Source organism: Camelus bactrianus, chromosome 25 (assembly GCF_048773025.1).
Source record: "Camelus bactrianus isolate YW-2024 breed Bactrian camel chromosome 25, ASM4877302v1, whole genome shotgun sequence".
Classification (NCBI taxonomy): domain Eukaryota; kingdom Metazoa; phylum Chordata; class Mammalia; order Artiodactyla; family Camelidae; genus Camelus; species Camelus bactrianus.
Genome location: NC_133563.1, coordinates 11,305,095 through 11,318,744, shown reverse-complemented (window position 1 = coordinate 11,318,744; position 13,650 = coordinate 11,305,095). Strand labels below are relative to the sequence as shown.

Here is a 13,650-nt window from a genome sequence, read left to right as displayed (position 1 = left end):
ATTTATTTATATATGCAAGTATAAAATTATTTCAACAGATGTAAAAAATCATTTGAGAAAGTTTAACTCACATTCATGATAAACTGTCTCAGCAAACTAGTAAGAAGCCTTCCTCAAACTGATAATAAGCATCTACAGAAAACCTACAGCTAACATAACTTAAGTATGAATTATAGAATACATTCCCCTTGGCAGAAAGAATAAGTCAACGATGTTCACTCCCACCCCTTCTATTCAACACTGAACTTGCATGACGATAAAATACAGCAAGGGAAATAAATGAAAGGCATACAGATTAGAAAGCAAGACATAACATGATTATGTAAATTAACAATCTCAAGGAAGCTATAAAAAAACTTATTAAGACTAACCAGTGAATTTAGCAAGATTCCAGGATACATAGTCAACATACAAAAAGGAACTGTAATTCTAGAGGATAACAATGAACAACTAAAATTATTCTCAAAACCACTGTCATTTACAAGAATATCCAAACACACAAAATACTTAGGAATACATTTAACAAAAAGTGTGCAAAACATGAATGTCCCAAACAACAAAACACCACTGTATTAGTTTCCTATGGCGGCTGTAACAAAGTACCACCAACACTGTGTAGCTTAAAACAACAGAAATGTATTGTCTCACAGTTCTGGAGGGTAGAAGTCCACCAACAGGGGGCCAGCAGTGCCATGCTCATTCTGACGTCCCTAGGGAAGAATGCTTCCTTGTTTCTTCTGGCTTCTGGTGTTTGCCCGCAATCTTTGGCATTCTTTCACTTGTAGGTGCATCACTACATTCACATAGTCATCTTCTCCTTGAATGTCTTCAGACTGTCTTCCCTCTGTGAATGTCTATCTCTGTGTCCAAATTTCCCCTTTTAATAAGGTCACCAGCCATATTGGATTAGGCCCTATCCTTATGGCCTCAAAAATGAAAACTTGAATACCTCTGTAATGACTCTACTTCCATATAAAGTCACATACTGATTAATATTCCAACATATATTTTTTTGGGGGGGACGCAATTCAACTCATAAAAACTGCTGAAAATTAGAGAAATTTTAAATAAATGGAGAAAATGTTTCTGCAAAGTTGGAAGCCAGAAAATATTATAACATTCTCAGGATGCTAAGAAAATATAAAAGTCACTCTAGAATTTTATAGCTAAGCTATCCATCAGAAATGAAGAAATAAAAATATACTCAGAAAAATCAAAGCCCGTTTCCAGTTCTTCACTGAAAGAACTTCTTAAAAAAGTACTTCAAAATAGAGAAATTTATCCCAGAACAAAGGGATGAAAAAAAAAAATAGAGCAAAGAGAGTTGTAAAAATTGAGATAAATCTAAACAAACAATGAATGAACAAAATGACAATAAATATAATAATTACTAACTTGGAAGCAGAGGCAAAATTCTGGCAGTAATATGTTAAGTGGTAGAGGAGAGGTTGTAAATCAGATTTTTAAACTTATTTATGGTTTGGGGAAAAAGGTAGAGATGTTAATATTACTTTGTTAAGGGTGCAAGTTATAATTTCAATAGTAACTACTAAAAGAATAGAGATAAAAATAAAAAGCGGAGTGCACAGAATATGTTAGAAAAAATAATTTATCTACATGCATTTGTTTGTGTATGTATAGAATATCTCTGCAAAAATATAGAAACTACTATCAGTGGTTCATTCGAGGAAGGAGAACTAGATGTTTGAAAACTGTGGTGGGGGGTAAAAGATTTTTTTTAACTATATACACCTTAAATTTATACCATGTAAATATATTACTTAATTTAAAATTAGTAGCAAAACTTTTACACATTTCATCTGTAAATAAAAAGCATTCATATTCTCTGTTTGCTGGGAGTATGTTCTATTTTTTTTTTTAGGCTGTGCATTTATTTCATTCGACAGTTGCTAACGTACACAACTTTAATTTTGTTTAACAGTATCTCCCAAAATAAACTTTATTGCCTCCCCAAGAAAAAGTATTCTAAACAAAGATAAAATGCAGGGCATGGTCAGGAAAACATATGTGACTGGAAAATCCTTTGTTAAGACAGCAGAAATATCAATGTGGTGCCTCAGCGGACATCACACAATGCAGTCAGACAAAAATCTCATTAAAAAGACCCACTCATATCAAATAAAGCGTTCTAAGTAGCTAGCTGAATATTCTTAAAGACTATAGACTGTCAACTTTCAATTTGCAAACACAAGCAATTCTGAATTTTTTCACAAAACAGAATTCTGAATTTTTCATACAACAGAAGACACAAGATACATCAAAATGTTGAAATATCAGACTCTGTTGCCCCGAGTTCATACCCCTGCTCCTCCCTTGAGTGGAACCCAGTTACTCTTATCTAAGTTTCAAGAGGAAGCTGCATAGAGAAAAGCACAAAAACTGATTAGAACAGACTAGGGTCCAAGACTGCAGAATATATGTCTTCCAGCCCACCTTGAGCCTTAGTACACGTTCATTGTAATGTATTAGCATGCTAAACGACACACCCAACAGAATCATGCCTGGTTGACAATTCCCATGACAACAACCCAAAACTCCCATACAAGGACTGAAAAGGAGTTGCATCAGTGCCAGGTCCAACCACATCCCTGTTAAGACAAGAATATTCCTCCCACTCTTTACAATTTCCACCCACCACATCCTGGCCAGACCCCTTCACCCCCTGCCCCTGCCCCTTTACTTCGACCCTCCAGTATAGTTGGAGTCTCCAAGTGAATTGGGTCAACACAAGATTCAGTGACCAGCCAGGGACAGACCAATCCCACATCTGTCTGACAAAGCATCCCTGGAAAAGCTCTGCACTCAAGACAAACCCCTCTACCACCTGCGAAGGGGGACTGTCCTGGATGGGGAAGAGGCTAAAAGAAGTTGAACCTGAACTCTTCATGAGGAGTGTCTAGGATATCCTTGGCTCCCCTTGCTAGATGAGGCCTGCAGACCTTTCGGCTCTTCCTTCTGGTGGCCTCACCTACAGGCTGCACCTGGGCCGAGTGGTCTGCGGTCCTGAGAGCCCGCAGGGCCTCGCGCCACTCAGCTTCCATCTGAGCCCTGTAGTCTCCAAACAAGGAGCGCCATCAGCTGCCTCTTCCAGGGCAGGGGGGTTCTTTGGCTGCTCAGGGTTCGGATTGCCCCGAGAGCTTGCTCTTTCTGCTTAGGGTTGGGTCTCTGCGTCTTCAGCCACAACTCCAGCTGCTCCACGCACCAGGCCAGTTCCCGGGCCAGCTGCTCTGCCTGGGCCTCAGCGCTTAGCGGGGCTTCCTCTGCAGCGGGCTTCTCTGAGGCCTTCCCGCCTACATTCGCCACAGAGGCCCCATTCCGGTTTTTCTTCTTCTTATGTTTCTTGGCCCTGGAGGCGGCGTCACTGCACGTAGGCTGCCCTAAGCGGAGACAGACTGGATGGAACCTTACAGTTGAAGGACTCGGGACCCGGGGTCTGCAGGGTGCGCGGGCAGTACTTGGCCCTGGAGCTTCCAGTCCCCTGGGAATATGTTCTGTTAATTCAAATTGGTCAACTGTGTAGTTCAAATTTCTGGGAGATTATTACTGTGACTGTGGCTTTAAAATTTCTCTTTTCAATCGTTTTTGGTTTTAAAAATAGGTATGATATAACCAAGTCTAGGATTTTCGATGCACCTCTGGCTCTTGCTGGTTCTCCTCCTGCAGCTTCTTCCAGGCCTTCACCAAGCACACTGGCAGATGCATGCAAAGGACACCAGCTTCGTCTGCAGATCACCCACAGAATCAGGGTTAGAGGGAGTAAGAGACGGACACAAGTTCTAGTTTGTCCTCATGGGCTCTAGTTTTCCTTGATTTTCCTAGTTTTCATGCATTTTTTTCCTTCCCAAGCTGACCCATGACAGACAGTGACTTCAGGACCAATACTGGATGAACAGTCTTCCAGACTTTTCACTAGCTCCCCTCTGTTGCCTCTGGCAAGTGACTTCCTCAGATTCTTCAATCATACTCTTACAAAATTTCTTACAAAGAAATCCTAGCTTATCCCGTAATTTTGTCAAGTTTAATCTTTATAATAAATCTCTTATCCCACCTCTAATAGTGCTTCAGCTTCCTGACTGAACCTTAACTTGCATAGTATTTAAATTCTTAATCTATCGAGAGTTAGTTTTCTTATAGATGTTGCAAGACTGGATTTAATTTAATCTATTTTCTTTTATGGATAATAGTTTTTTTTCTCCAGCTCTCTAATTAAATTGCCTATTTTCCACTCTTCGTCTGACATGTTATTTTGAATCCTTATCTAAGACAGTCTCATAAGAGACTCTACTTTTGGGCTCTCTACCTATTCTACTGATTGATGTATTTTCATACCAGTTGCATACAGTGTCAAATATATTAAATGCTGATATCTAATAAAAGAATTCCCTCCTCCTTACTCTTATAAGAAGCTTTCTAGCTCTTCTTGGCCCTTTAGTTCTTTATACAGTTAGAATCTGCCCATCAGTTTCCATAAAGATACCTGATACAACTGGAACTGAATTGAATCTAAAAGACAAATAGGGGAAATTGACAATAATGTTGAGTCTTCCAATCAATGGTTATGGCATATATACATTTATTTAGGTGTTTTTAATGTTTCTCTAAAAAAGTTGTAAACTTTTTCATATGGTTATTTCACACAACTTTTGTTGTATTTATTCCTAGGTATTTTATATTCTTTGTTACTATTGTAAATTACATCTTTTAAAAGTCATTCTGTTTGATACTAGTATACAGAAACGTAATTGATGTATATATTAATCTTATGTACTGTTTTCTTGATAAAACATAATTTGTCTACAGATTCTTTCCGAAGTTTGAGGTAAACAATCATATCATTTGCAAATAATAATTTTATTTCTTTCTTTAAATCCTTAATGTTTTTAAATTCTTACCTTATTGCACTAAGACCTCCACTACATTCTCTTGTGTGGGTTTTTAAAAAAATAATTCTATCATTGGCCATTTAAGGTGAGAGCTCTTGTAGATATTTAATAGATATTCTATCAAGTTGCAGAAGTTCTTTTCTAATTCATAATTTCCTAATAGATATGATTATGAATTTATGCTGAATTCTTTCAAATGTTTTTTATTCATTATTGAAAATAAGCAAGTTTTTTTTCTTTAATCTATAAATGTGTTTGATCACATTAATAGATTTTATAAAACTTTTGGAATTGATTTGCTGTTTGTATAACCTTTTTGGTCATCTATATTTAGGAGTGAAATGGACCTATAAATCTTTCTTGGAATGGCTTTGTAGACTTAAGGTACAAAAGTTATGTTCATCTTGTAAATGAGTTCAGAAATACTCTTACTTTATGTATATTATATGCTAGAGTTTTATTAGATTAAGATAACCTGTTAAAATTTAGTATACATAACTTGTTAAAAATCTGTTTTCCTTGTAAAGTAAAAAGAACTTTACCTTAACTTTCAACATATTAATAACATTTGTGGTTATAGGAATGTTCAAATTTTTGTTTCTCACTAAGTCAGTTTTAATAAATATTCTTTATCTAAGAATGTCCATATTATGTCATATTTTCAAAGTTATTGGCATATGCTTATAGATGGAGTTTTATTAACCTAATTGAACTTATTATAATACCAACTTTATCTGAAGCTATCTCTTTTTTTACACTATTTGTGCCAAATCTGTTCTTGATATAAGTTTTCAGAATATTATCTATGCAGTTTTTTTCTTTTGTTAGTTTTCTATTTCATTCATGACCTTGATTTCTTAGAACTGTATATAAATGGACTTATACAGTACGTATTCCTTTTGTCTGTTGTCTTTCACTCAGTATAATTATTCTGAGATTCATCTATGTTATAATGGATATCAATAGTCCATTCTTTTCTCTTGATGAGTAATATCTCACTTAATTTCTATACTACAGTTTGTTTTTCCATTTTCCAGTTGAGTGGCATTTGGGTTGTTTGGCTATTACAAATGAAACTACAAAAAACATTCATGTAAAAGTTGTACAGATATATGCTTTCACTTTGGTAAATACCTAGAAGTGGAATGGCTGTGTTATATGGAAGATGTATGTTTAACTTTTTTAGAAACTGCCAAAGTATTTTCCAAAGAGGCTGTAACATTTTACATTTCCACAAACAATGTCTGAGAGTTTTAGTCACTTCTGATCATCCTCAACACGTAATATAGACAGTCTTTTTCATTTTAGCCACTCTAGTTAACTTTTGTGGATGGTGTGAAATAAGTTCTAAAATAATCTTTTAGCATGTGGATATTCAATTGTCCCTGCACTATCGGTTAAAATGATGATTCTTCCCTCACCGGAGTGCCTTGGCACCTTTGTTGAAAATCAACTTACCATAAATGTAAGGGTTTATTTTTGAATTTTAAATTAGGTTCCATTTATTTGTAGGTTTATCATTATGCCATCACGACAATATCGTGCTGACTGTAGCTTTTTGGTTTTGAAATTAGGAGGTATAAGACTTCCAAATTTTTTTTTTGGCTGTTCTGAATCCTATGCATTTCCATATAAATTTCAAGATCAGCTTATTAATTTCACCAAAAAATCCTGCTTTGATTTTAATATGGACTGTATTGACTCTGTAGACCAATTTGTCAGAGAACTGCCATCTTAATAATTTTGAGTCTTCCAATCCATGATTGTGGAATATCTCTCAACTTATATAAACTGTCCATTAATTTTGTTCAGCAATTTTTTATGATTTCTTTAGTATGCAAGTTTGCACTTATTTTTGAAATTTATTCACGAGTATTTAAAATGTTTTTACTCTTTTACAACTGATAATATTTTAAATTTCCTTTTCAAAATGTTAGTGGCTAGCATATAAAAGACAATTGACTTTGTATATTGTTCTTGTATCTTGGAACCTTGCTGATATTATTTATTAGCTTTAGTAGTTTTCTGCGGATTCTTTATAATTTTCTTCATATAGAATCATGTCATCTGTGTATAAAAAGTTTCACTTCTTCCATTCCATCTAAATGCCTTTTATTTATTTTTCTTGCTGGACTATTTTAACTAGAGTCCCCAGGGCACTGCTGAATAGAAATGCTAAGAGCAGACATTCTTGGCTAGTTCCCAATTAAGGGAAAGGCTTTCATTCTTTTACAACTGAAAATGGTGCCAGCTGTAGGTTTTTGTAGGGTCTCTTTATCTGGTTGAGGAAGTTCCCTCAATTCCAACCTTGTTGACTTTTATTGTGAATCAGTGTTGGATTTTGTCATAGCTTTTTCATCTCTTCATACGATCACATGGCTTTGGTTCTTTTCTCTAGTAATATGCTGAATTACATTCATTATTTTTAGTTCGTTAAACCAACTTTACATTAATAGGATAAATCCTTCTCGGTTATTAGTGTATGATCTTTTTTACATTTTGCTGGATTTGATTTACTAATAATTCATTGAGCATTTTTGTGTTTATATTCATGGATATTGGTCTGCAGTTTTTCTGATTTGCTCCCTCTCTCTTCCCCCAGCAAGAAATATCTAAGGCAGCAGTGAAGCCCTTGCCCCCTTCCTCAGGCCTGGACATACACAGGGACTGTCTCTTTTGGACTGACTGCCAGCTAACTCCAACCTCCTGATGTAAAGACACACATCTGGACCCATGCAAGGGCTGAATATGGGGTGAATATAACGTCCTAGCTTCTGATGGGGTTGGGGCCTCAGCCAAGACACCCCCAAAAACCCTAGAAGGGAAGCTGGCTGTTGGATAGGACAAGAAAAAGCTGCTCTTTCAGAAAACCTCCCATTAAAACAATTTATTTTATCACTGAAAAAAAAGATGTTATGTTTCTCTGGCTTTGGTATCAGGATAATATTGGCCTTATGGAATCAACTGGAGTATACTTCCTTCTCTTTTTTTTCCTCACAGAATTTGAGAAGGATTGGTTGGTTGTTTTTTTTTTTCAATACATTTCATATAATTCACTGAATTCATCATCAGAGAAGCCACTGAGCCTAGGCGTTTCTTTGTGGGAAGATTTTCATTACTGATTCAGCTTCCATTTATTCAGATTTTTTGGATCAGTTTCTGTAATTTATGACTTTCTAGAAATTTGCCCATTTCATCCATGTTGTTTAACTTCATGGTATAAAGGTGTCCATTATATTCCTATGTGATTCCCCAAAGTATTCCCATAGTAATCCTTTTAATTTCTGTTAAATTGGTAATGATTTCAAATGCATTTCAGTAATTTTCTTGTCTTTTCTGTCTTGGTCAATTTTGTCTCTTTTCTCTTGGTAAATTTTGTTGAGCTTTTCAAAACACCATAGTTGGTTTTATTTTTGTTTTGTTGTTGTGTTTTAAAAAATTAATACAGTGTAACAATCTCTAGAATTTTTCTCCATGTAATTTGAAACCTAATTATTACATGTTTAAACGTTGAGGATTGGTATGTTCTCTTGTTCTATTTATCCCTTTGTAATTATAAAATGACCTTTATCACTGGTAATACTCTGCTCTAAAATTTAATTTGTCTGATACAAATATAGGTAATCCACATGTCTATTAATTGGTATCAATGTGTTATATCTCTTCCATCCTTTTCCATTAAATCTCTTTGTATTTTTATATTTAAAATGGATTTCTTGTAGGCAGTCTATAGCTGATTTTTGACTTTTAAAAATATCCTATTTGACAATGTATGGCTTTTAACTGGGGGTATTTTGACTATTTAAATTTAATGTGATAATTGATTTGGTTGGGTCATACCTATCAACTTGTTATTTATTTTCTACTTGTCCCATCTGTTCTTTGTTCCATTTTTCCTCTTGTTCTGTATTCTTTTGGATGAAATGTATATTTTTTTCTATTCTGTTGGCTTTTAGGCTAAAACTCTTTGTGGTTTCAGGGCTTAGAGTATACTTATTTAACTTATTAACAGTCTCCTTTCAATTCATATAAAACTTATCATATAGTATTCATGTAAAAAACACAAGTCATAAACTTCTATTTTTCCTCTCTTAATCTTTGTGCTGCTGATGTCATATATTTCAATTTAACATACATTGCAAACCCTATACTATATTGCTACTTGTTTTAACAGTCAATTATATTTAAAGGGATTTAAACAATAAAAAAACATATATTTACCAATGAAGTTACCATTTCTGGTATTCCTTATTCTTTTATATATACCCATATTTTTTATCTCTATCTGGTATCCTTATTCTTCTGCTCGAAGGCCCTTCTTTAACATTTGTTGTAGTGCATGTCTTCTGTTAATGAGACCTTTTAGTGGGTGAATGTTTGAAAGTCTTTATTTTGCCTTCATTTTTGAAAGAAATATGAATGGCTATAGATTCTAGACTGACATCTTTTTCTTTGTGTAATTGCACTGTCTCCAATAAAAAAATCTATAGTCATCTTTACCTTTATTCCTCAGTTATGTATTGAGTTTGCTTTCTCTGGATGCTGTAAAATTTTCTATTAATTTTTAAAGAATTTAATTCTAATATGCCTTGGTATGTTAGTCATGTTTCTTGTGCTTAGAGTTCAGTGAACTTCCTGGCTATGTGAGTTTATGGTTTTCATCAAATCTGAACAATTTTCAGCCATTATTTCTTCAATATTTGTGTCTTTTCCCCCTCTCTTCTCCTGCAGCGACTTAAATTACCTGTGTATTAGGCAGTTTCAAGTTGCCCATACATCACAGATATTCCATTATTTTTTTAAATTCTCTTTTCTATTTATGCTATACTTTGGATAGTGTCTATTGTTAATCTTCAAGCTCACTAATGTTATTCTCTGAATGTTTGTCATTAATGTCATTTAGTATACTTTCATTTCACATGTTGTAGTTTTTCATTTCTAGATGTTTGATTTGGATCCATTTATATCTTCCATGTCTCTACTTAACATTTTGAACATATGGAATACACTTCTGTAACTGTCTAATATCCTTGTCTACTAATTATAACATCTATATCAATTCTTGTTTAGAGTGATTTATGTCCTTTTTATGGGTCATTTTTTTTTTCTTCCCTGCATGCCTGGTAATTTTTAATCAGATGCCAGCCATTGTGAATTTTTATTCCTATAAATATTCTTAAGTTTTCTCCTGCATGGAGTTGCTTACTTAGAAACATTTTAATCTGTTCAGTTCTTGCTTAAAAAAATTTTTTTTAATGTGATACAGTGTTTAGGGGTAAATATTCTCCATTACTGAGGCCAGACACTTCTACATATTCAGCACAATGTCCTGTGAAATCTGATGTTTCTCGACTCACTAGAAAAAACAGACACTATTCTCAGGTAATATTACCTCTAATCCTTTTAGATGATTCTTTCCCCAGCCTTGAGTAGATTCCACACTCACTGATCAATACTCAGCTGAAGCCTTGAGAGGGACCCTCTGCAGATCTTTGAATTCTCTCTCTGCACAGTTCTCTCCTTTCCAGTAGTCCATTCTGTGAACTCTAGCCTTCAGTCTTCCTGAATTCAGCTCCATGTCCCTAATTCCGTGTTAGGGAAGTCCGTAGGTTCCATTTGAGTTTCTCCCCCCTATGCTGTATGCAGGAAAGCCTCTTAAAGAGGGGTAGGCAAAGGCAATTTTAGTGTTCAACTCATTTGTTTCCCTTCTCTTAGTAATTACTGTCCTTAGCTGCCTGATATCCAGTGTTATTCAAACAACTGTTTCATAAATTTGTCCATTTTCATTGTTGTTTAAAGTAGGAAGGAAAGTCCAGTCCCTTTTACTCCACCATGGCTGTGGAAGCCTTCCTCAGTGGGGGTGAAACTTCACCGTGCTAGTCCTGAGATTTTTTAATAATTTCTTTCTAATTTTATTCAAGAAGGTAATTTTTTAAAACGTAAAAGTTCATTAGAAGAAATATATTTTAAAATATTGTCCTTACTAACATTGTTAAAACCAAGGAAAGTCCAGTGAGTTAAAAAACTCAAAATCAGTTTAAATATCTTGACATATACCCCTGGCATGTGTGAATTTAAAGATCATAATACATTGGAGAAATAAAACTGAATCTATTTAGTTTTCCTTGGAAGAGATGACAAAATGGTAAATTGATGGAAACTACAGCAAACATGGCAGTTTTAATTATTTAATTCAACACACTTAGAATTTTTAACACTATCCCTCCATAAGTCAAAAAATTAAGAATTGTATCCATATAAATTCAAAAGTTCTGAAACACTGCATGTGATAATACAATACATACTAAAACACTTTATTGATGAAATAATACTATACCAAAGGAGACAAGATTAGACACTGAGATCATTAATCACTATATTTTAACAAATGGTTTTTAATACCAAAATAAGAAAAATGTCAACATGGAGATACTGGAAAAGCTCTATAGGTAGAAAAAATAAGTTAGTGACACTTTGTTTAGCAGTTTGACGTATGCACAGTAGCCAGACAAAGCACAAAACAACAAACCAATTAAACTGTGCATATGAATACATGCAGTAAACACTGTGCATGCTAAAATTTACCTGAATTATATGAACATAAGCCTTTATCTGGAAAAAAAAATGTTAACATGTCAAAAAAATTAAATAAAATCTTTATATGCAAAAGTGATATTAAAATCTAATTTCTGCTTTGCATTACAGACTGTACTTTAACATTTTCATTTAAAACTTTAAAAGGCCATACTAATTCAGAATAAAATAATAGGGAAGACATATCATATCTGAATTAGTAAAAATTCAAATTATAAATGTTAGTAGAAATTTTGATTAAATGAAACAATTATAGGCTAAGAGAGAAGCACAAATTAGTAAGAAAAAGTACATAAAATCAAAAATTAATAAGGCCTGCCCTGCATACTAATGGTTATCAATTCTATTTTACACTATGGGGCCATATAACATACTATGAAATGTAAGAAATAATTGTTACACACAGAAATTTGGCACGTGAGTAACCATTGTGCACTGGGACACGTCAGTGAAGCTCAATAAGGAGTGAAAATTAGTGGGTCTTTCCTGAATGTTGCCCCATTTTAGAACCCCTGTTGAGACCTGGGAGTAGGTAAGGAAAAAATAATAATGACAGATATTTGACTAGGAACATAGGTACCTAAGAGTCAGATTAAGTAGAATTTTTTTTAAAAAAGTGTACTTCACATACAAATTTGTTACTAAGAGTTTTGCTTGCTACCTAAGTATAATGTATCTTTGGATCAATCACAATATCAAGTATCATAAATATAACAGGTAACTAATTATCTGTTGATGCAATTAAAATACTGTAGATTTCAAAAGAAAGGAAGAAAGGGAGAAAAAAAGAAAACCAAAAATAAATAATGAGTCAAATATTAAGCAAAATTTACAAGAAATTACATTAAATGTAAGTGTATAAATTATCCCATTAAAAGATAAATCTTGTCAGAATGGATTTAAGAGCAAATTTACATTGTTTTTAAAAGACAAATCTTAAATATAAGGACACAGAGAGGTGGAAAATAAAAAGATTGAGAAATATATACCATACAAAAACATTAACAATATAAAAAAGCAGATGCAGCAATAGTAACATCAGACAAAGCAGGTCTTAGGAAAAAACATTCCTAGATAAAGAAACACTATGTAATGACAAAATTATCAGTCTCTTAGGAAAAATATAACAGTTTTAGATTTAGCACCTAATAACATAACTTCAAAATATATAAAGCAAACAGTGACACAATTAAAAGGAGAGAAGTCCACAATCACAGATGGAGATTTTAACATACCTCTCTCAGTAACTGATGGAATAATCAGATGAAAAATCAGAAAATTTGAACAACAAAACTAATAAACCTGATAAACTTGACAAATGTAGAGCATGTACCAAACTATGACAAATTAAATATTCCTTCCAAGAACATCTAACAAAACTGATTACATGCAGCACCACAAAGTAAACAACTAATTTTTTTGGTTGGGGGTGGGCAGGGGAGATAATTAGGCTCATTTATTTATTTAATGGAGGTACCAGGGATTAAGACCAGAAGACCATGCACTCTACCACTGAGCTACACCCTCCCCCCAAAACAACTAATTTTAAAGATTCCAAATTATTCAGAAAATATACTCCGACAAGAGGGTAATTATGCTAGATGTCAATATTAAAAAAAAAACCTAGAAAATCCCTAGAGTTTGGAAATCTAACAATATATACCTAAATAATCCACAGGTAAATGGAAGTACAACAATATTATCATGCCACATTAAAAATTATCTACATATTCTTCTGAACAAATGAGGAGAAACAAACAAAATAAACTTAAGGAATGTAAAGGAGAGAAACAATAAGAATAAGGAGAAAAATTAATGGAAAAGAAAAGCAAACATACAGCCTAGAAAGTAAACAAAAAAAAATGTTTACTGTTTGAAATACTAGTAAAATTGATAGCTCATTAGCAAGTCTGACCAAAAACAAAAAAAGAGAAGGAACAAATTACCCAAATCAAGGAAAAGACAACATCACTACACATTCAAAAAACATTAAATAAATAAAAGATGCTATTATGAACAATTTGATACAAATATTTTTAAATTAGGAGACATGTTCAAATTCCAAGAAAAATCCAATTTAACAAAACTGACACAAGAAATAAATTTGGAATAGTTCTAAATCTAGTAGAGAAACAGAAATTGTAATTCAAAA

At 33.6% G+C, this 13,650-nt stretch overlaps 1 protein-coding gene and 1 pseudogene across 11 annotated transcripts in view; both read right to left on the bottom strand.

Moving 5' to 3' along the window:
• The window catches only part of RIMS2 (regulating synaptic membrane exocytosis 2), a 509,607-nt gene that overhangs the window by 216,065 nt on the left and 279,892 nt on the right, over positions 1–13,650 (bottom strand). The window lies entirely within an intron of this gene.
• On the bottom strand, positions 2,703–3,983 carry LOC105069668 (UPF0488 protein C8orf33 homolog pseudogene; annotated as a pseudogene).